Source organism: Alligator mississippiensis, chromosome 1 (genome assembly GCF_030867095.1).
Source record: "Alligator mississippiensis isolate rAllMis1 chromosome 1, rAllMis1, whole genome shotgun sequence".
Taxonomy (NCBI): domain Eukaryota; kingdom Metazoa; phylum Chordata; order Crocodylia; family Alligatoridae; genus Alligator; species Alligator mississippiensis.
The window spans coordinates 48,127,453-48,155,298 of NC_081824.1; positions in this window are offsets into that span (position 1 = coordinate 48,127,453).

The following is a 27,846-nucleotide window of genomic DNA, read 5'->3' on the forward strand; positions in this document are numbered from 1 at the left end:
TAGGAGCCCCAACAACTGAAGGGCTCCCAGCCAAAGGGGTGTACCACCTACTGCCAGCCCCATTACTGACAAGGTTTGTAGTGGTGGCAGAGTTCCCAGCACTACCCCCACTGCAAGACTTCTTAGCTGTGGGGCTAGCAGCAGGGGCAGTGGGGAGAATGCTGTCCCCTCATGAGCCTTGTCAGCTGCTGGGCTTATAGTGCAGCACAAGGGACACTGTCAGCCTTGTCAGGCTGAGGGGCTCGCAGATGTGACAGCTGGTGCAGGGGAAGCCTGGAATTGTGATCCTGGGCTCCCTCTGCACTAGCAATAAGGTGTGATTGGATATGACACTGGATCACATAATTGTGCTTCCTGCCACACACTTGTGGCATGGCAGAAGGTGTGATTGCATGGATCGTGCATCATATCTTATTATACCTTTACCTGAATGTCTAGAGAGGCCCTTTAGATAATGGGATCCTAGGAAAGTAGGGCTGGAAGGGATTTTACAAAGTTATCTAGGTCAGCCTCTTGCTCAGGATGGATCACCCCTGACTAAACCATTCAGTCAGGTGTCTGTCTAATCCACTCTTGAAAATTCTAGGGATGGAGATTGCACAGTTTTTCTAGGAAGCCTGTTCCAATGCTTGATCACCCTCAAAGTTAAAAAGTTCCTCCTAATCTTCAGCCTAAGTTTACTTTGCTGTATCTTGAGTTCATTGATTCTACTTCTGTCTCCTGTGGCCCCAAAGAATAGTCTATCTCCATCCTCTCTATTATCATCCTTCAGATATTTGAAGACTGTTATCAAATCTCCCTTCAGTCTTCTTTTCTCCCAAGTAAATAACCCTGGTTCTTTCAGTCTTCCCTCATGTTTCCTAGGACTCTAATCATTTTTGTCACTCTCTGCTGGACTCTTTTCTATCTGTCCACATCCTTCTTGAAGTGTGGGGCCCAAAATTGGACAGTGTACTCCCACGGAGGCATCACAATGCTGAATGGAGTAGAAGGCTCACTTCCTTTGATTAGCACATGACACTTCTGTTAATACAACCCAGTATGCTATTGGCTTTGTTTGCAACAAGAACGCACTGTTGACTTATATTCAGCTTCTGGTCCACTGTAACCCCACAGGGCCTTCTCTGCAGTACTGCAACCTAGCCAGTTGTTCCCGAGACTGTATTTGTGCATGCAATTATTCCATTCCAAGTGCAGGACTTCACAATTGTGCTTGTTGAATTTCATCTGGTTGACTGCATGTCTTGTATGTCTTCTATTTATATGTTTTATTTTGTGAATAAATATTTTTTCCAGGCTTAGTGAAACTAGGTTTATGAGGTCAGTCTTTTAGTGGAAAGCAGTGGCTTCTGCATTGTCATATTCTCTGAAATTTTAGCCTTTCCTTTGACATTCTAATTGTAATTTACATTATACAGTGGTGTTTTCATCATGCTTTTAATGTAGCTTTACATATTGCCTCCTTGCTTTCTTCTCTTGAATAATGCTTTTTAAGTTAATATATTCACTGATGCCTCTTTTCTGTTTTCTCTTCTGTTTCTCGTTTAATTGTGTGTGCTATCTTGCCTTTGCATCTGGTGATAATTTGAGCTTTCCCACTCATCATTTTTTTCAGTTTTGCACTGAATGAATACCATATATATGTCCTTCTCCGCCTCAGTATAGTGAATTATCTTCTTTCATAATTTTCCTCCTCTGCTCTAAAGAATGTCCAATTGCTAGACCACTTCCCTTTTATGTCCATCTTTTTGGGGACAGGAATCTGGCATTGCACCATAATTACTGGGGGTTTTTTTGTTTTCCCTCTCTCTCTCTCTCTCTTTTTGTAAAATTACTTTCTTATCTCATGTACCCACTGGGGTTGACGCTCTTCTGTCACCAAAGTTTGCTGTGTAAGCACAGGCATGCACATAGAAAATGTTGCACATTCAGGGTTTTTATTTCTTCCAGACGTACTGATCGCTCTCATCAAGCAACCTCTGAAACTTGATTTCTCCAAGTTCATATGCATAATCCTACCATAGCACTACATCAAGGAGCTGTTTATTATATCACCCACTGCTGATTTCATGACTGACCCTTGCTGGGTCAATATAGTGTTAATAAGACCTGGTACAAAATCACTTTACTTATCTGGAGATTTAACCTGACCCATTACACTATATCCAAGACTGCCCATCATGGTATAAGGACCTTTCTAGGAACCAATTTATTTATCCCCGTTCTCAGTGGGAAAATTTACATCTTGTCCCAAAGATAGAACAGGTGTTCCTGGTATGTACATCTTACTGCCATTTTCTGTTGCCCTGACTCCTCTGGATGGATTCTTCTACAAAACCATGGATAAAGTCAATCTTGCATGTGGTGAATATACTTTAGTACAGGTTCTATCTTGTCCCTAACTCCATCCTGAACTGGCCAATGGACTATCAGGAGAAAAGAGCTGCATGTCTTAGTCTGTTGTTGTGGCTTTTGAGGGAGAGCTGCACCTCCTGAATGGTTACATCCAGGGTGCAGAAAGAAGTGACAATTTTTGCCTCATCTGGCCACAAATAGCAGTTATAGCTGTGACCAAACAGAAGTGCCATCTGTAAACATCTTCACATATGGACATTGGGTGAAAATCATTGGGTGAAAATAGCCATTGATTGGAATTTCTGTCTCAGATCTTTGTGCTCCAGGCTCTCAGGCACTTTTCCCAGCCAGCACTTTTCCTAAGCCAGAAAGCTTTCTATAAAGGTTAAGCTACAAGTGCTTCTCTGGCTGTCTTTGGCTTTCTGGTGCTTTTTCTCTGCTTCTGTGGTATTTCTGGCTGCATTTACTCTCTCTCTCATGTTCACACATACACAGCTCCACTAAAACAATACCCATCAAAATCCCTCTTCCCCAAAACCCCAGTTTCTGACTGGCTTCTGTTCTGGATGGTGGCTCATATCGTTTCAGCTATCTCAACCAAAGGAGCTTACCTACTTCTTACATTTATCCCTAATAAAGGTGTTGTCCTGAGGGGCCAGGTCAACTCTCAGGATCTCAAAATTGCACTGTTAGACAGGAGGGTGTGACACAATTGCACACATACACACTCAAAAATCAATTCGGTGCATACACCCCCACCAGATGCACACTCACGTGCACACACACACTACCAATTCAGGCACATACATGTCCAAAATTACCAGCCTAGGCATCAGACCTATCACCAATTCAAGCACCTACACACACTATACAGACCAAAAGAAATTAGACCAGAATCAATTACCAATATCTGCACACCCAACACACATACACGAATCACTAATTTGTATATCATGCACACAGTGACAAACATGTATATCAGTTCACATACATACCACTCACCTATACATACACACAGGTGAGTTTTTAACTTGGGTGTTGTGGTGTGTATGTATGTGCTTGGTGTACTTGGGATACCTGGGGAAGGTTAAGGTAAGAGAGAGAGTGAAAGTGTAGGGGGTGAAAGTTGCTAGGACCAGGATTAGAACCAATAGACTAAAGAGAGCTGGGCAGAGGACCTGAGGCTTGGGGTTACTTTAGGTTACTGCTGGTGGAGACTGAAATGAAAGTTGCCGGTGCTGGGATTAGAACCAGCAGACTGGAGGGGAGTTGGGGTAACTTAAGGTTAATTGGTGTTAATTGAAAGCAGAAAGCCGGCAGAACCAAGGAGTGATGTGGGGGAGAAGCCTGGAGGCTGGGAAGCCGAGAGGTACATGGGGAGAGGAAAACTGGGAGTGGGGCTGCAGGGGGAAGGCTGGCGTACACATAAAGAGAGAGGCAGGAAGAGAAGGCAGAGAGAGATAGGGATCGGGGAGAGGTAGCAGGAGGAAAAAAGTGGCGGGAGTGGGGCTGAGAGGTAACAGAAAGCAATGGGGCCAAGAGGCTGAGAGCAGAAAGGGACAGAGGGGAGGCAAAAAGCGGCAGGACTGGTAGCAGAAAGGGATAGAGAGGAGCTGAAAGGTGGCAGGAAAGGGGAGACAGAATTGAGAGATCAGGGAAAAGTGGGGGGAGGCTAGGGCCGGGAGAGACAGAGACTGGAATTTAAGATAGGGAAGGGACTGGGGCTCAGTAAAACACAACCCATCTCAGGGTTGCAAATGACAGTGGTTTTACTTGAACAGGGGAGATGGTAACATGATATCTTATTGGTTCCTTTGCATGCGCACGCACACGCGCGCGCACACACACACACTGGCAGCAGAGGTTAAAGAGGCTTGGTGCAGGGGCTGAAGTCTGAGAAGAGAGAGAGAGTCCAAATTAGAGGAGGAAATGTGCAGGTGATATCTACCTATCCCAGGCTGAAAGTGGGTCCTTGATGACCAGTCGGGGTCTCCTTCAGCTCGGTGTTGTCCAGCAAGGGTTGCCAGCAGGGCCTCTGGGGTGCATAGGTGGTGTGACGTGGAGGTGGTCTGGTCCAGATGGAAAGGGCATCCCAAGGAGTCAGTCTTCACTACCCCTTTTATGGGGCAGACTACCTCTGATCTCCTATGGGGTGGGCCTGTCCAGGCAAGGTCAGTCCTGTTCCAGAGGGCTCCAGGTGTTCTTACTGAGCATGTGCAGCCTGGCACAATGGTGGGTTGCCTCATCTTTTGTTTCTTGAATACTGAGGGTGGTTCCAAGGGCTGGGTCATTGGTTCAGGTGTTGGTTTTGATGGTTCGGTCATTCAGAGGGAGCTATTTTTAGACCTACTGCCATTGTCTCTCAAGCACCCACATTCATCCCCATTGATCCAGGAACCAATTTACATAGGAGGGGTAGGTATGAGTCATAGGTTACAACATCAGGGAACACAAGATGGAGGCTTGACATTACAAGATGGAAATTTGACATGACTTATGCTAACTTACATATGTTGGCCTAAAATAGTAATCACCCAATATAAATAATACAAACATAATAATTATCATTTATAAAACAGTGGATATCTAAATCAAAATAGCAGGGAAGTTATTTGCAAAGAGGGGAGAGAAAAAACAAAACTTACTACCTAAAATAAAATGTTAAAGCTTATCCTACATCTTAGCTTACTTATAATCATCTATAGGGAATAGAGAAGGAGAGGAAAAGTCAGAAATAGTTGGGGAAAGGAATGCATCTCTCTCTCTCTATATAATAAAGACAGAGAGAGAAAAAAAAACCTGGGGGTTGGGTTACAAGGGCATGTTCAAGGAGGTTTCACCCAACCCTAGCATGACATTACCTTGCACAGTGTCTAAAACAATGGTGCCCCAATCCTAATCAGACCTACTAAAACACAAAGAAACAATAATTCTGGTGAACACCTATTTCTAAATAGTCCAGTCCTGTCACAACATAATTATGTTGAACATTGTCAGTTATAGTTCATAGTTCCAATAGTTCATGTGTTCATAGGTGAACATTGTCAGTTACTTCAGTAAGGCAACAGTAGTTGCCAGCTTCAACCCAATGCTGAAGAACAGTATCATCACCTACTGGTACTTCAGTGGTTCAGAGGATTCAGTTTCAGCTGCAGCTTTACTGTTCAAAAACAAAATCCAGCAGATCTAGAATAAAAAATTGAGCAGACAGAGAGCTATAATGAGTTGTAAGGCTCCTGACTAATTCGGTATGCTAGAAGCTTCTTGAAATTCAGCAAAGTCAAAGGTCTCAAAAGTCTCGTTAGTGTTTTTAGATATAGATTTTCTGTCAAACCTGAGAGAGACAGCTAAAAACTGTCAGAATCACAAAAAGTTCCCTTGGCACCAGACTTCAAACTATATCCTCTAGGGGGAGTTGGGAGGATTCTCTAGCACAGAGCCTAACCATGGGAGCCGTCTACTGGACATAAAATTTCAATCCAAACCCAGATAATAGAGTAGTAGTTTATTGACAGCTTTGCTAAAACAATACAATAAAATTGACAATAAGATTATATAAATAATAATAACATTCTAATATTATAAAAGCCTTAGTCTGTCTGTTGGTATTTCTGTCTGTCTATAACACTTTATTCGCACACTGATTGGCTGACCGAAACAACCAAGTGCTCTAAGAGGGTTGGGACAGAAGACAGTGGTGTGGAGCGTGGCCATGATGGCAGGCCATAGGGGATGGGGGAAGGGGTGGGGGGATGAGGCCAACACAGCTGACCTCGCCCCCCTGCTGAGGCAGTGGCGACAGAGGATGGTGGGGAGAGCAGGCCCATCCCAAAGTGGTGGGTGGGGAGGGTGGGGAAAGCGGGCCTGTTCAGCTCCCCTCCTGAGAAACAGCAGCAGGGCAGGACACAGGACTCCATCCCCGCATGTGCCCCTCCCCTCCACGATGGCCACCCATCCTGAGCTGGGTGGGGAGGTGGGGGGAGTGGGCCTGTCCCGAAGTGGCAGGGGGAAGGTGGGGGAAACAGGTCCATTCCCCCACTCCCCTGACTGGATGAGAAGTGGGGGCAGGATTGGGGCTGGACACGGAGCTCCAATGCTGACCTCGCTCACCCCCTGCTGCAGGCAGCGGCACGGAGGAGGGTGGGGAGAGTGGGCCCAGTCCCAAACTAAAAGTCGGGGTGGGGCCAGATGTGGGCTCTGTGCCTGTGTGCACGCCTCCCTGCCCATGACAGTGGGGAGTGTGCCACAGCCACCCCACCCACAATGGCCCCAACAAAAGCTGGCGGGAAGGGGGCGGGGGCCCCAACACAGTGATGGGGAGAGGGAGGAGTGGGCCTGCTCCCACCTACTGCTGTGGCTAGCCCAGGCCTGCTCCTTACCTCCCCCTGCCACTATACGAGGGCCAGGCCCACTTCTCCCCTCCCATTAGGCCCAAGCCTGCTCCTCCCCTCCCCCTGCTGCCACCATGGGGGAGGAGGGAGTGGCCCCAGATCCCAAGAACCAGGGGGAACAGGAGGGGAATGAGCCCATATGGGTATGGAGGGGTGGACACAGGGCTCTGTCCCTGCCTGCATCCCCCTGTCTTTCATGATGGGCAATTAGCTAGTATATAATGTTGTGGTTATTAGTAAAAGCATACAAAAATAACATTTTAGTATTTAAAATGCATAGTAGATGATGATACAGGAATAGATACCATGAAGCAATATAAAATTGGAAAAGAAAATAAAATACAATAAAATAAAAACAGAAGAACTCTATTTGGTTTTAGCCCATATTCATTGTGCAAGTAATGCTTGGGGAGGATAAGACAGGCTGTAAGTCACGGGAAAGGAGCCCAATTGTTTATTTATTAGTCCAGGATTTAAAATTTTCCACTAATAGAGAGATCCATTTTCCTCTTGTTTCTTTAAAGAATGAACAAGACACAAATGGTGATTTAAGTCATCTATCTCATTCTCTCGGCAAGAACATAACAGCTGCAGATATCATTAGAGTGAAAGCAGTCTAGTAATGGCTTCCTTGTTTGTACTTTTGTCCTGCAGATAGGCAGGTTTCTAGGTCAAAGGAGTGCTTTACTAATCTCAAAAAAAGAAAGTTTGAGAATTTTACTGCCTGCATATTTGTGTGTATGCTGAAATCTTTAGTTCTTAAATTTATATCTTGTTTTAAATATAGGGAAAATGTTGGGTCAGTGATTTTTCCAGGCCATTTGTCTGGAGCAGAACTAACATGGGTGTTATTTAACCATCCAAACAAGAGTTTATTTGGAAAAGGAGAGGCTTCCAATGTTTATGGAAGGCATACAACAATTCATTTTTACCCAATTGTTTAGTTTTCTTAATTGGGCTAAGGTGCTCACATTAATCAGTCCTGTTTCAAAGAGCATGAGCTTCCCTCTCCTCATTTATAAAATTACTTAGAGATAAAAACTTCATTAAAAAGCAAGTAGACATGTTTTCTATTTTTGAGTGAACCATGGATTAGCAACCCCTAGTTCTGTTAGTCCATAATATGATCAGAGCATGTTTGGTATTTGGAATAAAACATCTTGAACCTCAGCATCTGGGCATATTTTAGCATATTTAGAATATCAGTTTGTAGCTGTCCGTGTTTAGCCATAACTCCCTTCTGAATACCATTCAGACCTGCTTTTTATTGAGAGCACAGCAGTAGTAACAACTTGTCTGTGTTTTACATCATGCTGTACTCCCTAGGCACATTGCAATAGCTTCGTAAGGCATTCTCTGTCATCCTTCTGTTGTATTCCTAGTTACAAGTTCATATTTGACTTAGAAAGACTAAGTCAAGGAATGATATGCGGCTTTACAAACATCACTATGAAGACCCTAATATTTAAAGTGGTTTGAGGTGTTTTGTTGGATCTGGGACAGAAATTCAATAAATCATTTAAGTCTGATACTACATCCCTCCAGGTTTACCTTAAATGGGTTTTGGCCATTTTGAAAGCAGTTTACGTGTACTGAACTTCTGTTGTGTTACAGTTTGAACTGGTTACTAATCACTTATACTGGCTTATATGTAATTTCTCTTCCTAGCTTTGAGATAATCCCTTGCAGAGCGAGAAAGTAAAACAACCTCAAACTCTGGAGAAAAACATTTCTAAAGGATGCTTTTCCTTCTTCTCTCCATTTTAGATCATATGTCTTCTAGTGGTACTGTTTCTCCAAACTCACTGAATTTGTGGATACCTTTTTTTTTCACGTTGCGGAAAAAATAATCATAAAATCACTTTTCTTCATGTCTATCACCATGCAACAATGCTGAATATTTGGTGGCTTGTTATGAGTTGAATGCCTAGCATTCAGGAGGATAAGTTCTTTGGGTAGATGTGATATCTTTTATTAGACCAACTAAATAATTGGAAAAATTGTTCTTTGCAAGCTTTTGGGCACAAACACCCTTCTTCAGACACAGGGAGTCTGCTGGTGTTTTATGTTCTCCATGCTGGAATAGAAGCCAATATGCAAAATGCAGGTCTGTGAAAATGAAAATGCAAATGTATGGCAGTGAGGATCAGAGGTGATGGGAGACAGGTGTGAAACAGATAGGTGGGAAAGGAAAGGAGGAAATGTTGATCTGGTGACAGAACATAGCTGGTAAAATGTAGAGAGGTTACCTGGGGTTATTGGATGGCAGGTATATGTAACCTGGGTACACCCAAGGGTGTGCCCTGTCCTCACCTGGATGTGATAGGTGGACAGGCAATAGTGCTGTGAGAAGGAGGTGGTCACTTGAGTTCAGATCCCTCTATCCTCTATAGAGCCAGGCCAGGCAAATGTTATTTAACTATATACAGTTTATTGATTCATAATATAAATATAAAAACACACCTGAAATATCTACAAAGGATAGACAATAAACTATACTTCAAAATAATTGATGGTCTGGGAACTGACCCTCCACTGGGGTGTCACACCCAGCACCAAGCAAGGTGAGTCCCCTAGTCACCGTAGGCACAGAGGAGTGATGGATCCTGAAATAGGTAAGCACAGGTAAGTCAACATAGCCAGTGAATAACCAGGAACCCAATAGGACAATAAACAGAATATGGCAGTGGAAGGGTAAGTTCACTCACAGGAAAAGTAGCAACTAAATAAGAATATATATATATATATGGTAAGACATAACAATAAACAATTCGGTTAGAAATTGTATACAAAATATACAAAGCAACCTCCAAAATATCAGGTGCACACCCACTCTATTCTGGAAGCATGGACACTAAGGATGTGCAAAGTGGGCCGTATTCTATTTGGATTCAGATTCAGCCCGATTTGGGGGACAGTGATCCAATTCACTGATTTGGATCACTGTCCCAATTTGATTTGGCTGAATCTGAATCTGAAGATTCAATTCTGATTCAGAGAATCAGCTATTTTGCCATAGACACGGCTTTATAGGTTTTTTCTACATACTTCAAGGTACCAGGCACAGCTCATGAACGCTGAGATAGTGGGACAGATGGAGCACCCTACAGGAGCACAGGGGGCCCCCCGTGTGCTTGGCAGTGGACCCGGAAGTGGAATGGAAGTACTTCCAGTCCACTTCTGGGTCCATCTCTGAGCGCATGGGGAATCCCCCCATGTTCCCCCTGCTTAGTGATCAGCTGCAGGAGGACCCCGGGTGCCCCCCCAGACCCAGGAGGCACCAGTTGGTGAGGCAGGGGGCAGAGGGGCTATCCCTCACGTGCTCTGCGGTGGACCTGGAAGTGGACTGGAAGTGCTTCTGGTCCACTTCTGGGTCTGCCGCTGAGCGCTGGGGACCCCCCCACACTCCCATGGGACACTCCATCCTCCCCACCATCTCAGCATTCACGAGCCGCCTGGTACCTTGAGGTATGTAGAAAAAACATATAAAGCTGTGTCTATGTCTGAATTGTTGAATTTCTCCAAATCTCTCCAGATTGAATCAATTCAATTCGGAGAGATTAATGGGTCCCCTAATTCGATTCAGATTTGGAGATTTGACCACCGAATCAGGCCGAATCTCCTCCAAATCAAATCAGTGGCTGAAGCTTTGCACAGTCCTAATAGACACACTAGAAGCTAGGGTCCCCTTCCCCAGAGATCAAAGGCCCTAGCAAAACTCTTGATAGCAACAATAGGGGCCCAATGCCTTCCCTCCTGAGCCAGTGCTGAGACTAGGACCTTTACTCACTGGCTCCCCAGTGGGGTCCTCTTCCCCCAAAGATCACCTCCTCTGTAGGACCCACTTTCCCCAGCAACTCACATTCCACTCTCTAGGGCTGTCGGGGCTCATCCCTTGGTAGTTGGCTCCACTGTGGCTTCCTTCCCACAGTGCCTCTGGCTCTTCTTGTGGCCTGGTACCCTGCCCTGGGCACCCAGGCTGAGTCACGCTGCCTTCTCTGCTTCCCAGCCTCACACTGGGGTTTCTCCCGCAGCTCTATGCCCTGCTGTAGGCACCGAGGCTTCTTTTAGTTGTATCGGGACACACTCCCAGCTCTGCCTGCCTGGCCTTGTGCTTGGAGCTTTCCTGCCAGCCCCATGCTCTGCTCTGGGCACAAAGGGGGTGGGGGCTCTTTTAGCTCTGCTGAGTCACGCTACTGGCTTCGGCTACCCAGCCTCATGTCAGGATCACAAACCTGAACCCCCTAAGCGGTTCCCAGGGCCAAGGCTCCATGCATTGGGTTGTGCACCATAAGGTGGCCCAAGCAGTCTTGAACCACTCCCAGGGTTGAGACTCCATGCACTGGGCCATGCACTGCTGGAGCTTCCTGATGCTTGCTCCCTGAGTGGCATCCTCAGGGGTTCTTCTGGGCGATCGCAAACTGGATATCCCCCCCAGCTCTTCTGGGCCCCATTCTTCTTGAGTCCCTCAATGTGTCTGCCCTGCGTGCCGTGCATGGTGTCCTTTTATTCTCTTTGGAGGTTCTGCCCCTGAAGTCTGCCGGATCTGCAAGGTGCAGTTCTCAATCAGGTCCAGGGATCTTTGCTCCCCCACCCCAGGGCAGGGGCAGGGCAAGCCTCTCCCCACTACCACTTGATTGGTAGAAATACTCCACCAGTCAGAATTGCCCTCCTCCAAGCCTGGCATGTTGTGCAAAGCAGTGAGCCTACCACACACAAATCCAATATCTATATTTAGTCCATGAGTTTTTTTATCCAGTAGATTTATGAAGTTAGTAGGCTCATCTATGAAAGATGTTTTGTAGATTTCCTTTGAGGATTAGAACTGAGAGATTGGAGATGGAGTGGTTGTCTTGTGAGAAGTGGGCCCCTACAGGTAATTGGATATTTTTGTCTTTGGTATACATTCATTCTGGAATGCATTTGTTGTCAGGGGGGAAATGTCAGTGAAGAAAAAGTAGTTTTTTTGTGAGTTGCAATATGATGTTTACCACATACTGGGCACATCTACACATTCATTAATGTGCTGTAGTTATTGTGCATTAAGTTGAATACTTGGTTAAGCAAGTACTAAATTAATGTGCAGTAACTACCACACAGTAGCAAGTGTGCACAGGTTTTGAGTGATGCTTCCTGCACAGTAGCCTAATGTTACTGCTTAGTAGTGTATTAGCACAGTTTTTGCCTGGTACATTATTGTGCAGGGTTATTAGGCTACTGAGCAGTCAGCATCTTGTGTAGACTTGCCCACTCTTACACCTGTGCCAGTTTTTGCCCACTTTCTTTCACATGGCATACACACCGTCAAAGAAAGCAGCAGCCATAATTTAGAGTAGGCTCAGAAGCTACTTATGAAGGTGACTAATAACAGTTAGACTCAAGAACAGTGATTTGATTTCTATCAAGCTTTGCCACTCAAGATGTCCTTTCCTTTAATGTATTTTATTACACATGTCCATAACAAATGATTTCAATTGAAGTCTTTGTCCCCTGAGAACTAATGAACTTGACTAAATGCTTCATTGTGTTTCTGTCTCCCTTGTTTAAACCTTGCTAAATACCATTGTCCTCTGGCAACCTAACTATGATTCTTTAATCTCAGTTGCTTTTAGCTGACACCTAGGGCACCTTTACATGTGCTCTTGACTGGGGGGGGGGGTGGCGTGCATTAATTAGAGGGGCTTCAAGAGCTGCTCTAATTAAAATGTCTGCAGCATCTTGGGTATTCAGTGTCCTGCACTTCAAAATGGTGGCAGGGGTACTTTAACTTAAAGTTCATTTGACGAGCTTTAGTAAAAGTATCTTCATCACCATTTTGAAGCATGGGGACAATAAATACATGAGACCTGGAGGCTTCTGGAGCCAGATGCTCCAGCACATTGTAATTACAATGCATCGAGCATGTCTACAGGCACCCCTAATTTCCCAAATGCATTAGTGGAGCTTACTTGTGAGGCAGATATTAGCTTTGCTGCTTAAGAAAAACTTGTTTAGGAAAAGCTTCTGTCTGATATTGTGAGCATAGGAAATAAATGGTATGGATTCCTAAACCTTTTTTATTACTAAGCAGAACAGTATAAAAACTATGTGGTTTTTTTTTTGTCAACGTAAAACAGTAATTTTTAACTTTGAAAAAAGAGTGCATGTGTAACAATACTATTCTGTAGAAAAGTCAAGTACCTATTTGTACAGTTTTCACTGTTATAAACTGTTACAAACACACTTATTCCATGTTTGGCTAACTGCTTTGGACTTTGATAAGATTGACATTTTGTGATGGGCGAGTAAATTTATCTTTATTAGCATAGAAAGTAACTGCTGTAAACAAAGGCAATAAAACTGATAAACGGAGCATCTGAAAATCCCTATCCCTGTGTATATTGTAACAGGAGACAGGCCTAAAATTAGACCTCTGAGGGTGCGTCCAGACAAGTGCGTATGTGCCTCTTGCAGCATCTCAAAGCCCTTTGAGATGCTGAAAGAGGCATGTGAAGGAACATAAGGACATTCAAATAAAGACTGCAGATTTGCAGCGCAGGGGCAAAATTAGACCGCTGGATATCCAGGGATCAAAAAATACCCCGGGGAAAAAAAGTGGGGCAGGGAACTGGATGCTCAGTCCTCGACAGAGATGCTCTGGAAGCCAGCCCCACTGATCACTGCTGGCAATTAAAAAAAAAAAAGCCCCCTCACTCACTGGAAGTAGCAGCTGCTGTAAGGGTCACTGGAGCCTCATGGCAGAGCCCCCCTGCACAGCATGGGGCAGCTGGGGGCAGCAGGGATTGGCCCCGGCTGTCTGGCACTCACTGTCCCATCACATGGGTGCAGCCTGGGTTGGCAGGGGCTGCTTGGGCTGAGCAGTGGGAAAGGGGCACATGAGCCCTGTGGGGGGGTAGCCCCTGTAGGGACCATGTGACCCCTGTCAGGGCGGGGGGGGCTGTGGCTATAGTCCTGTGGGGGGCAGTCTGTGTGCTGTGTGGGGGGGCTGCATCCTGCAGGGGGCAGGGGACCTACCACTCCTGGGCAGCGCCCCCCCTCACAGTCCACCCACACTTACCCACACACCGCATGGCCCTCCACATCTCTCCACAGCCACCCACATCCCCCCACCCCTCTTCCCACCCCGCTTCTGCAAACCCCACATCCCCCAAGCACACACGCTGCATGCCCAGCTGCCAAACAGGATGAAACCTGCTGGCAGGAGCTGTGGCTGCAGGGCCAGCTGTCACCACATCTTGGTTAGTGAAGGTGTCAGGGGGAGCTCCAACTGCTCTATGGTAAGAAAACCAAAGGCAAACAGCAAAACATATAGGTATTTAGACTCCATTTTATTATGATGATAGAGACACTGGTATGATAGAGGCTTCCAAATTGCTTTAATACTGTAGATATATTAATAAAACATTGCCCAATTGATCACTCTCTCTCTCACTCTTAATATATATATATATATATATATATATATATATATATAGTAGTCTTCTGTTTTAACTGTGGAGGAACATGGATTTCAGGGTATTTTACAGAGGGAACAACAGAATTCCTGCTAGGGAGGCAAAAGGCAGGACCCAGGCAGAGGAGCCTGCTCAGAGCTGGCACCTTGGACCCAGCTGGAGGTGACTGACTGTTTGGCCAATTGGGGCCAGGAGGAAGAGCTTTGACAGTTCAAAGCAGGCCACCACACAGGGAACATTTTCCGGATGATAGCTGCCCAGATGGCTGGATAGGGGGCACCCATGGCAGTAGTGCTGCACAAAGGCCAACTTTGTAGCCACAGCCCACTGGCAGCTGGCCCAGAGGGGCAGATGCCTCTACTGGTTGTGCAGCCCCAATTTGGGTCTGGCAGGTGCACAGCAGGTCACAGCCAGGCAGCAGCCCCCACTGCCAGACTGCTGCAGTGGGTAAAGGGTGCAGGGAACTCTCAGGGCTGCTTCAGCGTTCCAGTTGGCAAAAAGGGTAGTGTCCCCAGGTACCAATTGGCTCAGACCCATAAGCTCCTGTCTATTTGTGTCATCCAAGTTCTGTGGGCCCTAAGGCACATCCAGCTGACTAGTAGCCCCTACTGTATGGGGCTAATAGATGACTGATACAACAAAACTATTGGGACAACCAAGGCAAAAAACAGGATAGGAGTGATGTGAGGGTCAAAGGGTCAAAATGTGAAAATGAGTGTGCCTGAGGAGTGCCCTGGGCTGCACCCAATCAAATACGCTCAAAACTCTGCACTCAAAGGCATCCAAGGAGCCGGTAGACACTGCCCACTGGAGCTCTGACTGGAAATGTGCATGGACAAGCGAGAGAAAAGTGGCCCCACAGTCTCCAGGCACCTTTCTGACCAGAGCCTCCTTCCTGGCCAAGTACAGGGCCCACTTGGCCAGGGCCAGGAGGAGTTTGACCAGGAGGTCCCAGGACTTGGTGGGGCCATGGTTGAGGTGACCAAAAACAAAAAGATGGAGGGTGAAATTTAACCAGAACCTAAGGAGGAGGCGCTGCAGGTGGAGGGGTTGCAGCCTGGTGCACTCGAGGATCATGTGCACCAGGGTTTCCCTCTGCCCCCAGAAGGGGCAGGAGACAGGGGTGTCTGTGAAGCTCTCCACATACATGCCCATGGCAACAGCTCCATGGAGAAGCCACTAGCTGAGGTCCCCAGTGGCTCATAGGATGAGGATGAAGTACAGACTCAGCCACTGAGGTGCCCCAGCCATGCCCTCGCTGAGCAAGTCCCGCCACCCCAGAAGCTCCTGAAAGTGAGTAGCCCTGAGCTACTTGCTAGGGCAGCTTTTTGTACTAATGGGGCCAGGACAGTGTAGCTTTTTACACTGCTGGCTCCAGGCTCTACCTCCCCCTGGCTGCAGATTTGAGAGTAGCCAGGCAGGGTTATTTAGCCCCAAGTAACACAACTTGCACCACACCAAAGTGTATGTCCAGGCACATGAACTGAGGCAAAAAGCCCTGGCTCAGATTTGTGCCACTTCTATTTGAGCTGCTGCAAGTGCACATGACTGCATGAGTGGATGCGCCTGGAGGCTTTTGATTTGGCTTCTCATTGTTTGTAGTTTTACACTTCAGATAGGTAGGTTTCTAGGCAAAAAGATACGTATTTGAATATATAAGAGGCAGAGCTGTATGGCATGTATGTGCACATACACACAATTTAGGAACTATATTTATGAACGTACAATACATGCCCTGTAAATAAGGTTCATAAGACTGTGAAAGCCACTATATTAAACAAAAAGAATTTGAACTAAATATAACAGAACATGAAAACATGTTATTCCTTCTGTTTTCCCATTAACATTAGAGAGGGGGTTAACTGTTAGTCTGAAGTCAGGCAGAAGGCAGGATAAGCACCATACTTTTACATGTGCTCTGGGGGTGGGTGGAGGTGGCGCTTTAATTAAAGCAGCTCCAAGAGCCGCTGTAATTAAAGCTCTGCCACATCTCCTGTATCAGTGTACCCATGCTTCAAAATGATGGTGGGGTGAGCTCATTCAGTGAGCTTTAGTTTAAGTGCCCCCACCATCACTGTTAAGTGCAAGGATGCTGATACACAAGGTACAGGAGGCTGCTGGAGTGCAGCAATTGTCATGCTCTAGCAGTCTCAATTAACTGAGTTTGCTCCGAATTCCAGAGCATCAGAGCAGCCTCGGTGCTCATGTATAGGTACCTTAGACTGGTTCACAGAGACATAAGCTTAATTGCATAAGCATAAGCCTAATTCTTCAGGCTGATGTCACCTATAAAGACTAATTTCTGTCTGAATGAATTCATCTCTAAGGTGCCATCCTGTCTTGCTTTCTGCGATTGACATTAGTGAGTTAATTCCTGGAGTTAGTTGGCCTAATTCTTTAAAACGAGCCAACTAACTGTATTTTTAAAACCAATTCTTTCTTTGATTAATAATAAAATGCATTAATATCATCAGGTGCTTCACTGACCTCTCCCATACGTATTGTAGTTCACTTACATTGCTTCCTATTGCTTTAATGCTTCGTTGGTACAGCAGATGGCGCCAGAGACATTCTTTTCATTACCATTCTGTACCAGATCATTGGCTTTGTTGTTCATGGGTAAATTCCTGTATTGATATGTCTAATAAATGTTTGTGTGGAAAGTGTTTTTCAATATAAATGCCACCCTAAATTTCTAACCAAAATAATGGGTCAAGCTATAAACTATATTTATCCCCATCACTTGTTATTCACTGAAATTCAAACCATTATGACAGAATTAGCATGTGGGTTAAGACTGAAAGAGCAATAAAGGCCCCAGTCCTGAAGACTTACACAAGGTGGGAAGATTACTAAATTCAGCGAGACAGCTCACATGAGCAAAATGAAAATTGGAGTCCAGTGCTGGAACAGGTGAGAGCAACATTGGCTACACTGTCCTTTTTCATTACTTCAAGATGCCTTAGAAAGTTCTTTAAAAAGTTCATAGGCATCAAAGGTACTTTAGTTAGATGTGATATCTTTTATTAGACCAACTGAGTAGTTGGAAAAAAGTTCTTTGCAAGCTTTCAGATGCAATCACCCTTCTTCAGCCATAGGGAGTCTCTGCTGTTCTGAGACTCCAAGGAATGAAAAATGCTAAAAGTGTGACAGTATGTTAGTGAAAATGTAAATAGGTGGAAATTAGGAAAATAAAAGGTAGAGAAGGGGAGGGGAGAAAATAGCTGGAAATTAGGAAGACAAAGGGTAGGAAAGGAGGGGAGGGAAGGAAGGCGAGTGGGGAGAAAAGTGTAAAAGGTCAGGTCTGGAAGATACCTGGTGAATCAGATATCAGGCAGATTGTAATGTGTCATAAATCCAATGTCTATATTGAGTCCATGATTTTTTGTATCCTGTAGATTTATGAAGTTTGTAGGCTCATCCATCTATGAAAGGTGTTTTGTAAATTCCCTTTGAGGATTATAACTGAGAGATTGGAGAGCGGGTGACTGTCTTTTGAGAAGTGTGCACCCACAGGTAATTGGGTGTATTTTTGTCTTTGATAGATTTTGGGTGTGCGTTCATTCTGGTGCACACTTGTTGTTTGGTTTCTCCTACGTATTTTTGATGAAGGCATTTACTTTTGCTCCTGTATGGCATAGTTTTACTAACAGAGGGCATGTATACACATTCATTAATGTGCCATAAATACAGGTACTAAACTTAGTGAATTTAGTACCTGTAATAACAGGTACTAACTTAATGTGCCATAATCAGCACTAGTTGTGCATTAGCACAAACATGTTTGTGTGATGCTTAGTGCTCATTGGACTAATCTACCGTGCATTAGTGCATTAGCAGACTTTTTATGTAATGCATTAATGTGCAGTAGAATTAACCTAATGGGTACTAAGTGTTTTGAGTAGAAGAGATGTGCCCAGCGACAGGACTATCTGGCAGCACAGTAAATTATTCTACTGAGCCCTAACTACTGCGTATGTGTAGATAGTGACCAGCGTTCCCTCTAAGCAGTGTGGCATGCGTGGCCATGCAGGCACGCTCATACCATGCTGCCCGGCACTCCTGCACTGCTGTGCATATCACACAGCTTAGAGGCAGCACTGATAATGACACTTCACTGTGCAGCAAATCAGTCTGCTGTGCAGTAAAGCATCTCGTGTAGATGCGCCCATTGGGGAGGTTTTTCTTTGACTTATTATTGAACTTTTCCTTTGATTTATTAGTGATACTTAACTTGAAAATGATTTCATATAATTATTTTCCAGTGCTAAAGAATATGGTAAATTCTTCAGTCTTTGGTGCCCTTCAGACAAGGTTAAATATTCTGCAACAAATTATGCTCCATTTTAACTAAATTATCAGGCTAGAGACAGGAACTTTTTGTTGAATTCTGTGATGGGGGCTGTCCCAGGGCCAGTCACAATGTTGATCTGCCCACCTGTCTTACGCAATCCGCCCACCTGACTTTCCTGCCATGCCTTTGTTTTATTTGAACAGTTGTTACTAGGAAGGAGGCTGCCCATTTAACGCCCTGATGCCTATTGCATACTACACGGCTCCAAGCTTCCCTTTAACTTGGCTTCAGGTATTCGTGATGTGTCTTAGCCACATGCCCCCTCACTGGGGCCTCTACTCCCACACACACTCTGGACTCTTTGCCTCACATTAGGCTTCTAGCCCCTCAGACTTTGCTCCCCCACTGGGGTAACTACTCCACCCCTTGACTGGGGCTTCTGGGCTGTACACCCCTTGGGCCTCAGTTGTCTGTTGATGTGCCTAGACTTCACTCTTGGCCTATAGCCCCCTCAGGAAACTATTGACATGCCTGGACCCCTAACTCGGCCTACAGCCCACTCAGGCCTCAGATGTCTGTCGATGTACCTGGACCTCACACTCCTTCAGGCCTCCTACTAAGCCTCACTCTCTCAGGCATTGGGCTTTGGGCCTTCCTGGTCCTTGTGCTGTTGCTCAAGTCTGGTGCTTTTCTCTCAGAGTGTGCTCCCCTAGCCTTTCACCTCCACAGGGACACCCACAAGGCAGTGGGGGTTGAGGCTTTCCAGAGTCCCATACTCACCTTTCACTAGGGATGCACAGGTATGGCATTTCCTGGAGACTGCCCCGCCACAGGCAGCCCCACCACACCATCCAACCCCAGCAGGGTGTAGTTTTAGGTCATTCCTCAGGACCAATGCAGGCCTATCTGCCCTGGTCTTATACCTCCCTCACTGCGCTCCTGGGTGTTCTTCCTGGGCTGCTCTCTCTCCTGGGCATTCTATTCCAGCCTCCACCATTACGTTACCCTCACTCATTGGCCCCGCCTCTCCCAGGACCCTTATAGGCTACCTCCCATCAGGAGGCTGGGCTTCAGCCTCTGTCATTCCAGCATGCTGGCCGGCTGACCAACTATCATCTCCTGGCAGTGATGTCCCCCTCCTGTCCCCCTCAAGGGGATCTTCAGCCTCTTTTAGGCTCTGACCCTTCCTCTAGGCCAATAAGGGTACCAGTAGCTCTCCGCAGCCCTGGCCTGCCCTTGCAGTGGGCTTACTTGCCCTTTGGCCTGTCAGACCTTGCCCCCTTGCACTGACCAGCTGAAATCCTATGGGATCAGTCTAGCAGCAGCTAACCTTCCTATTCAGCAGAGGTCCCCTTTGGACCCCTCCATAAAGCCAGCAACTCACTCCGGGCTTGCTTAGAGCCCCAAAGATCTTATGCCTGGCAGCCCTTTACTCCACTGAGCTCATCTGAGCCCCTGGCCTCACCACTGGCTTGCCTAACCCCTCAGTAGGCCCACCATCTCTAAGCCCCTTCCTAGGCTGACCTGTGCCTTCTCTAGGACTAGGTGTACATGGCCTCTCCTCAGCCCCAGGCTTACAGCCACTTCCTCAGGGCTTGGGACTCTGCCGGGTCCCTAGAAACCTCCTCCTTTCCTACCCCAACCTCCAGGATGTTCCTGGGAGCAGACTCTTTCAGCTGGGTAATGTTACTTCAGCAGCTTCCCTGAAGCAACTGCCAGCTCTGCTCCTCAGGGCCTGCTCTTATACCAAGGCAGCTCAGTTTTGCTCCAATCAGGCAGCCTCCTGGCTGTCATGTGACCACCTGATTGACTCTGCTGTCACCTGCAGGCTGCCTTACAGCCTGCTCAAGCCCTTAAAGTGGCAAGCACCTAAAGGTGCTCCACCATAAATTTCATGACCCCTGTTGTGCATGAAGTCAGACGAGATTATTTTAACAGTTCCTTCTTAGCTTCAAAACCTATATATATATATATATATATATGCACACACACACACACACACACACACACACCAGATGCCAAATGCCCTAGACTCCAAGATCAGAACTATAATTTTAATGTCTTTTTTACTTCAGCCATTCTTTTCCTTAATTATGTATATATTCTTAAATGATTCTTTTTTAGTTGTTTCTTGCCAAAATAAATTATTCTGTTTTGAATTGTGTGTCTCAGCTTTTATTTTCTGTATCAAAATAGTCTTTTTAGTAAGATTTTTTGAATTCTTTGTGCTCTAATAATAACATCAACTTTTGTCCTTACAATGCTATCCCAGGTCGTGAGAGAGAGCTGTTTTTTCACTGAGAAAGAAACAAATGAGGGAACATGGTTTTCCTTATTTTGTTTTATTCACAATGCATACATGGTTTCTTGTCACCTTGAACAAGGCAGGTGTACTTATCAGGAAAGCAATGCACAGGTAATTTCCCCTTCACAAATACAGCTAAAACACAGTGGTATCCCAGTGCCTCTTTCTGTGATTTCTTTACAAGCTTGCTGTCTCAATTGTGATCAGGAATTATCATATCCTTACCCTCATGCCACCTTCCCCACTACTCATTTTTTCTGTTCTCCAAATGACTGAATTCAGTTTAGTCATTTGGATCTTGGGATGTTGACATCCATTTTGACAAATGTTACTCATTTGTTTTGGCGATTTTCCCTTTTAGGCATTCAGTTGTTATGGTGAGGACAGATTGTAAATGCCAGCATTTTATACACGCAGGCCAGAGCATGTCCACTTCTACATTCCTAGACTGAACATTCCCTACGTAAAGAAAATACCTTTAGTGCAGCTACAGTCATGCTTACTTTGGACACACATGAATTCCAATGTGCATTTCCTTGTTACACAGCCAAATTACTCTACTTCAGGGATCTCCAACAGATGTTTTATAAAAAAAAAGCAAGAGCAAGAATATTGTCCACTGACATTTAGAACTGGTTCTACAACTTTTCTCAAGGACATAAGCAAGTTATTATTGTGTGTCAGTCCTTTGAAGATAAAACTGAGCAACCGTCACAGGGCTGAAAGGTGATAACTGAGCTCAGCAACAGTAAGCGTTACCGGAACTTTTTTTTTATTGTAAGAAATTAATTACGTGTGTGTTCAGGGCTTATGTAAAAGGCTTCCATCCAGCTATTACTATAGCAACTGACCATTACACACTGTCTTTGACATTTATTAATCACACTACAAGAAAAGGAAAGCAGATACGTTAAGCTACTGGGAAGGCAAAACGTAAATGGCTTTTTATTCTGGGTAAGTTCCTCTTTCTTTCATTTGCATTCATCAAAATCCTTTGAAAGGAAAAATGTTGATGAAAAAGTCTCAGGGGTATAGGTTGTAGCCATGTTGCATTAAGGACTTAGGCAGACAAGGGTCTTTGGGTATATCTGATATTTTTTATTAGCCCAACTCAGATAGTTGGAAAAATTCATTATTTTCAAGCTTTCAGGTACAAAAACCCTCCTTAGCCTGATGAACGGTTTGTGTACCTGAAAGCTTGCAAAGAAGAATTTTTACAACTATTTGAATTGGTCTAATAAAATATATTGGATTTGAACCTTGTCTGCTGATGAAAAAGTCTGACACAAAAAGTCTTTCCTTAGGAAATAAATTGATCCAGAGCTGGATTATGGATCGCTATGTATTGCTGATATTAATCCTTGAATGTTTTAAAGTAACAGGACAAAAGCACAAGAGAGGAAGAAGGGAAAGGGAAAACCATTTTGAACGGATGTCAAATCTGTTCAAGTACCACCAGCAGAATAAGGAAAACAGAGTTCATCCTAAACAAACTGTTTACATGATTCCTTGACTCTTTTTTATTTTGGTGTCATTGAATGCATCATTGAAAAGTACCTAGGCACTTTCATATAATGGCAGGGTATAGACATTCAAAAAGCCTGAGGTGGAATTGATCTAAATTGTGCAGTGTTCTGTAAGCCCCGTTGTTAAGATTGACAGCAAACAGAACACACGTTTGCCCTTTGGTGGTGGGGAGCCAATCTTAGACTGGGTTCCACCTTTTTTGAACCAGTGTATATGTGTGCCGAATTTCTGTTCTATTATGGGTATAGACTGGTTTCTGATCACTTATACAGGTAAAAGTATAATGCCTGGACTTAGCCAATGAGTTCACTGGCCAAAGTGACCCCAGTCACCTTTTACCCACTTTAGCTTAGCAAACCACATAAGTACCTTGGTTTAGATTAAAAAGATGTGGGTGCTTAGTTACTAGCCCCAGTTTCTTTAACTGATACTTGCTGTACAGTAGCATATAAACTGGAATGTTATAATAATGGGCAGAAATCAGCATGCCTTCAATTACAATCACTGTAGGGAAGAAACAGAAAGCAGAACAGCAGATAGGGCAGGGAACACAGGACAGGGAGTAGAAAGCAGAGGAGCAGATCAAGCAAGGGTAGGGAATTAGACTGATACTCAGGAAGGATGCAAGGCTAATTTTTGGCAGGCCAGCTAGAAAGTCTAGCCCCCAGTGCCTTGGACAAAGGGTGGGATAGAAAATAGGCACAGAGAGAGGCAATTTACAACAATTACAAAGGACCTTGAGTCTGGTGAAGGCTACCTTGAGACTGAAAAGTTTGAGAACTACTGGTCTACAAACCGAGCCACTGGCTTTTGCTTGAATTTGCTGTGTGCATTTAATGCTGAATTAAGATAAATCATCTAGAGTGCTGGAAATGTTGGGAACAATCTCTTGCCCTGAAGCCATGGGGCTGATTTGTGATTTAGTCATATTATTCCTGACTTTCATCCAGACCTGCCTTACTGTGTTTTCTCTCTTCTCCTTGATATGTGTTTTGTTTCCTCTCCTTACATTCATTTGTAACTGTCTATCAGGCCTTGGCAGCAGCACAAGGGCTGTGGTTTTTTATTCTACCCCCCGCCCAGAAACCTGGGAAGAATCCATTGTATTGGGGTCCTACAAGAACAGCTTCTTACTGGCAGGCATTTTTTTAAACAAATATAACAGTTTATTGAAAGAAAATGAACATAATTAAACCTAATCAAAACCCAGCCCAACTCTTAAAATACCCCAAAACATCACATACTCCAAAATATTAAATACCTCCCAATATCAAAGAACACCTCAAATATCAGTTAACACCCTAAACGATAAAACACTACCCCAAACAACAAACTTCCTGGGTCTTTGGGTGTTGGCTTCTATTTTGGAGCCTCCACCCTGGGAGTTCTACCTTGCCCAGTCTAGAAGGAGGAGAGGTGTGAGTTTCCTTCTGGATTATGCATAAGAGATCTTGTGTCTGGCTGTTTTCCCCTTCTTAGGATTACATGGTTCCACTGCTTCGGGGAGCACCTCCAGGGTTGCTGCCACTCTGGGGATCACTGCTGGGATCGCTGCCTGCCACCACTGCTTTGCTATCAGTGCTCCACTGCTCTGTCACCACCAAGAGCCACTCAGTCATCGCTGTGGGGGACAATTGGGGCCACTGCTGCTACCACTCAATGTGTTGCTGCTCAAAGTTACCACTGCTGCTGCTTGGTAATGAGCACTTAGGGGCTCTGCTATCTCACCTTGCTCTCTCAGTCACCGCCTACTGCCTCTCTCACCATTAGGACTGCTGCTGAGGGTCCTTCCTCTTAAGATCTCAGCTACTGGTCTCAAGACAACTTCAGTTAAGGGAGGGTTTACTAGCCTCTCCACACTGGAGGCTCCCTAGCTTTCTGTCTTTGAAAAAAGTGTGAGTCACCCCCCTACTGGCCCTGGCTCAGGTCACAGTGAACACTGATGTCCCAGTGATGCCAGTACAACTGTCTCCCAGGGCACTTGTCCACATAATCAGCATTTACCTGCAGCCCCTGTGTACCTTCTCAATAGAAAGATTGAAGAGGGAGGGCTAGTGATACAAAGATCTGGCCAGTGACACAAAAAGTGGTGCCCCTTTCCCCTCACTGGCCCCTTGGATTTAAAATTTTAAGGCATAAATCAGTGGATGGGGACAAATAGGGTCTTAACCTTTTGAGCCTGCATATCTAATGAGGATATGCAAATTTTAGAACACTCACAGTAGGTCACATGACCATACATACACAATCAGGGTTACACATTTACGTGTGTAGTATAGGGGCAGGCAATTATTTTGGGTGGAGGGCCCTTTACTGAGTTTTGGCAAGCTGTGGAAGGCCGCATGGGTAGTTCCACCCCTTGACAGGTGCCCTGCCCCCTAGTTGCCATCTTGGGACTGGAAGTTCTACCCACGAACCTCTGTGCTTTGCCACCAGAAGTCCCTCCCCTTGCCCCCAGAAGTACTCCTTTCAGCAAGGGGTTTTGCAATCTCAGAACCAGAAAAATACCCAATTATATTCTAAAAAGTGAACATCTAAAACATTCATTAATTTGATTTCAAAAAATATTTTTGTCCTGGTTTACATGTGTTTCTGTAGTGTACACAGAAAGGATTGTATATAATAGCTTAAAATGAAGTCTTACTCTTGTATATCATGGGGGTGGTGGGTATAGGTTTGTCAGGGGCTGTGGGTGTGAAGATATGTTGGGTGTGGGTGTGTCTGTGGGAGTGGATAGGTGTGGGGGTGTGTGTGGGGTGAGGGAGCATGTTGGTGTGTGTGTGGATATGTTGGGTGTGGGTGGGTATGGGGCTTGTGGGGGAAAGGGTGGCTGGGCTTTGTGGGGGGTGTGGGTGTGGGGTCGCTATGTATGGCAGGGTGAGGGGGGTGTGGGTGTATGGTGGGGTGTGTGGGACTCACCGTATGAACACATACACACACAGACACACACACAAAGAGAGTTCTTCTCTGCTCACACGCACATGCCCTAATGGTGCAGCCCCCATGCTCTCGGGTCCAGCGATGCAGCCAGGAGCCATGTGTTACTGGAGTAGTGTGAGGGCAGGAAGGCAGGAAAATGGTTGGGGGTAGGGTGGCAGGCCTATACACCTATCAAGGCAAGAGCTCGCAGATAGCCTTAATTCTTTTGAGAGATGCAAGGGCTAGTCCACATCCGAAGCAAATATCTGATTATTACATGCAAGACCTTGAAAATGTCTTATGTATGTAAATTAAGTTACACCTCCTTTGAGAACACTGCACTAGGGCTTTATCTTTCTCTTTTGTTTATAATTTCATCCTAATGTCTTGCCTTGCATTTTAAAGCTTGGCCACCATATTAAAATTGATCACTGTGGGACACATATGCTGGATGTAACACATTTACTATTGTTAAATGTTTATATTATGTTAGTGCCAAGAATCCTTAACCACTCTGGCCTTCAGTGTGCTAGGCACAGGCAAAGAAAATGGCCATTTCTGACCCAAATTACTTATAATCTTATGAGACAAGATGCGATTGCCAAATGGAACAAAAAAGTTAGGCCTAGTTAGGACAGGGGAGATGGCATAGCAAAAAATTATAATACAGTGTGCAGGGTTCAAGCTGCCATCAGCAGTTACAGATCTCCCGGGATCCAGTTTTGACCAGATTCTGTATGAAATGATGAGCTTTGAATGGGGACTTGAAGTAGCTTTACAGCTGGGAAGTCAGAGTTTTTCTTGCTTAGAAGGGTTAACACGTAAAAGCATGATGGGGATCCTCAGAAAAATAGCAAATCAGATGGTGCAATCTGGCATCTTCTGTAAATGAGGGGCTCTGACCTTGCAAAAAGATGGTAAGCTAGAGTGATGTGGCATAACTCAACTGTGAAAGAATTTGAAAACAAGGGTGAGTCTTTTTTGAAAATAAATCTCAACTGAAATGGAAAAAAAGTATGGGTCTGCTTGTCTATGTAGTTGAGCATTTCTGCATCCAAAGAGATAGAGAACCAGGTTAGAATGTTACTATAGTATCAAGCAGGCAGGTTACCCTTCAGGACTCAGAAACCTGCCTGGTGGAGCCAGGAGACCAGCTTTAGGACATAAGGGGCATGTGTATATGAGACACTAACTGCGCAGTAGCCTAATAATACTGTGCAGTGGTGCATCACAGCACCAACAATGCTAATATGCTTCTGCACAGTATTATTAGAACTGCCCAGTAGCATCACTAAAAAAGGCATGTGCCAGTCCTACTGCGCAGTAACACCAGTTACTGTGCATTAATTTAGTACTTGATTAAACAAGTACTAAACTTAATGCGCAGTAACCACTGCGCATTAATGAATGTCTAGACACACCCAAGCAGTACAGAACTGTATAGAGCCTTGAGACAGTCAGGCCAAAAGCAGTGCATGCAGTCTCATTCTTTTGCAACGCTATCCATCTCAAGAGCAAAGGTCACGTCTGCACTGCAGCCAACGGGAAGAATGTGTGTTAGTTACTGAGAATCAGACCAAGATGGGGAAAACCCAGCTGAGCCGAGAGAAATAAAATGAAGCTTTGAGATGGTTGGAAATTGAAGCTTAGGCTTTGTGGGTTGTGTTCAGGCTGTCTGCAACCAGGGCTAGACAGTTCTTACAACACGTGTTGAGTGAAAAATCCTTTCTGTAGAGATTGCATTTGAAATGCATTTGAAATATTAAAAATATTAAATTAAATTAAATATTAAATTTTAAAAAGTAAATATGAAAAACTGGAAAACTTGAGAGCAGGAAATGTTTTGTCCCTGCCTTCTCCCTCAGATTAGTTTTTCACCTTGAAATGGAGGAAGGACAATATTGTACTGTTTCACCTTGATTGTTTGGCTGTAAAATGAAACTCCCCTTACAGTCTCTAAGTTTCAAACTATTCACTTAAAGGTGACATTCATTTATGTCTCTCTTGCATTCATTTTCAGAACTCGCATACATGGAGAAGCTAGTGACCAATACACTGGAGTGTGAGTTTACAGTACATGAGCTACTCTGCACTAACTTCAGCATGGACACTTCTAGAGCAGGGGTCAGCAACATACAATCCATAGGCTGGTCTGGCCTGTGGAGCCACTGGATCTGGCCCACAGAACCTGAGGGCTTTTCCTGTGCCTGTGCTTGCACTAGAGCTAATAAGCAAGAAGCTGTGCCAGGGCTTGGCAACTTCCAGTTGTGCCTATGCTGTTGGTGCTTTTTCTCCCTGGCCTTAACCTCCCCCTGGCTGTAACATGGGTGCAGCATTCAGCCAGTGAGGAGATGCACTGGGGTTGTGTCCACACTGCTGCTGCCATTTCTTCCTCCCCTCTGCACCCCCACACCCCACCTTCCAGATGTCTCACAAAAGAGACAGCAGCATGGATGCAGTGTAGCTCGCCTCCAGCTAGAAGCTGTGACTGTGGCCCAGCTGGGGAGTAGAGGGGCTGGGGAAAACAGTAAAGGTGTGGGCACAGTTCTCAGCTGCCTGGTTCCAGCATATGTGCAGTAAAAGCCCCCCTGCCACTGATGG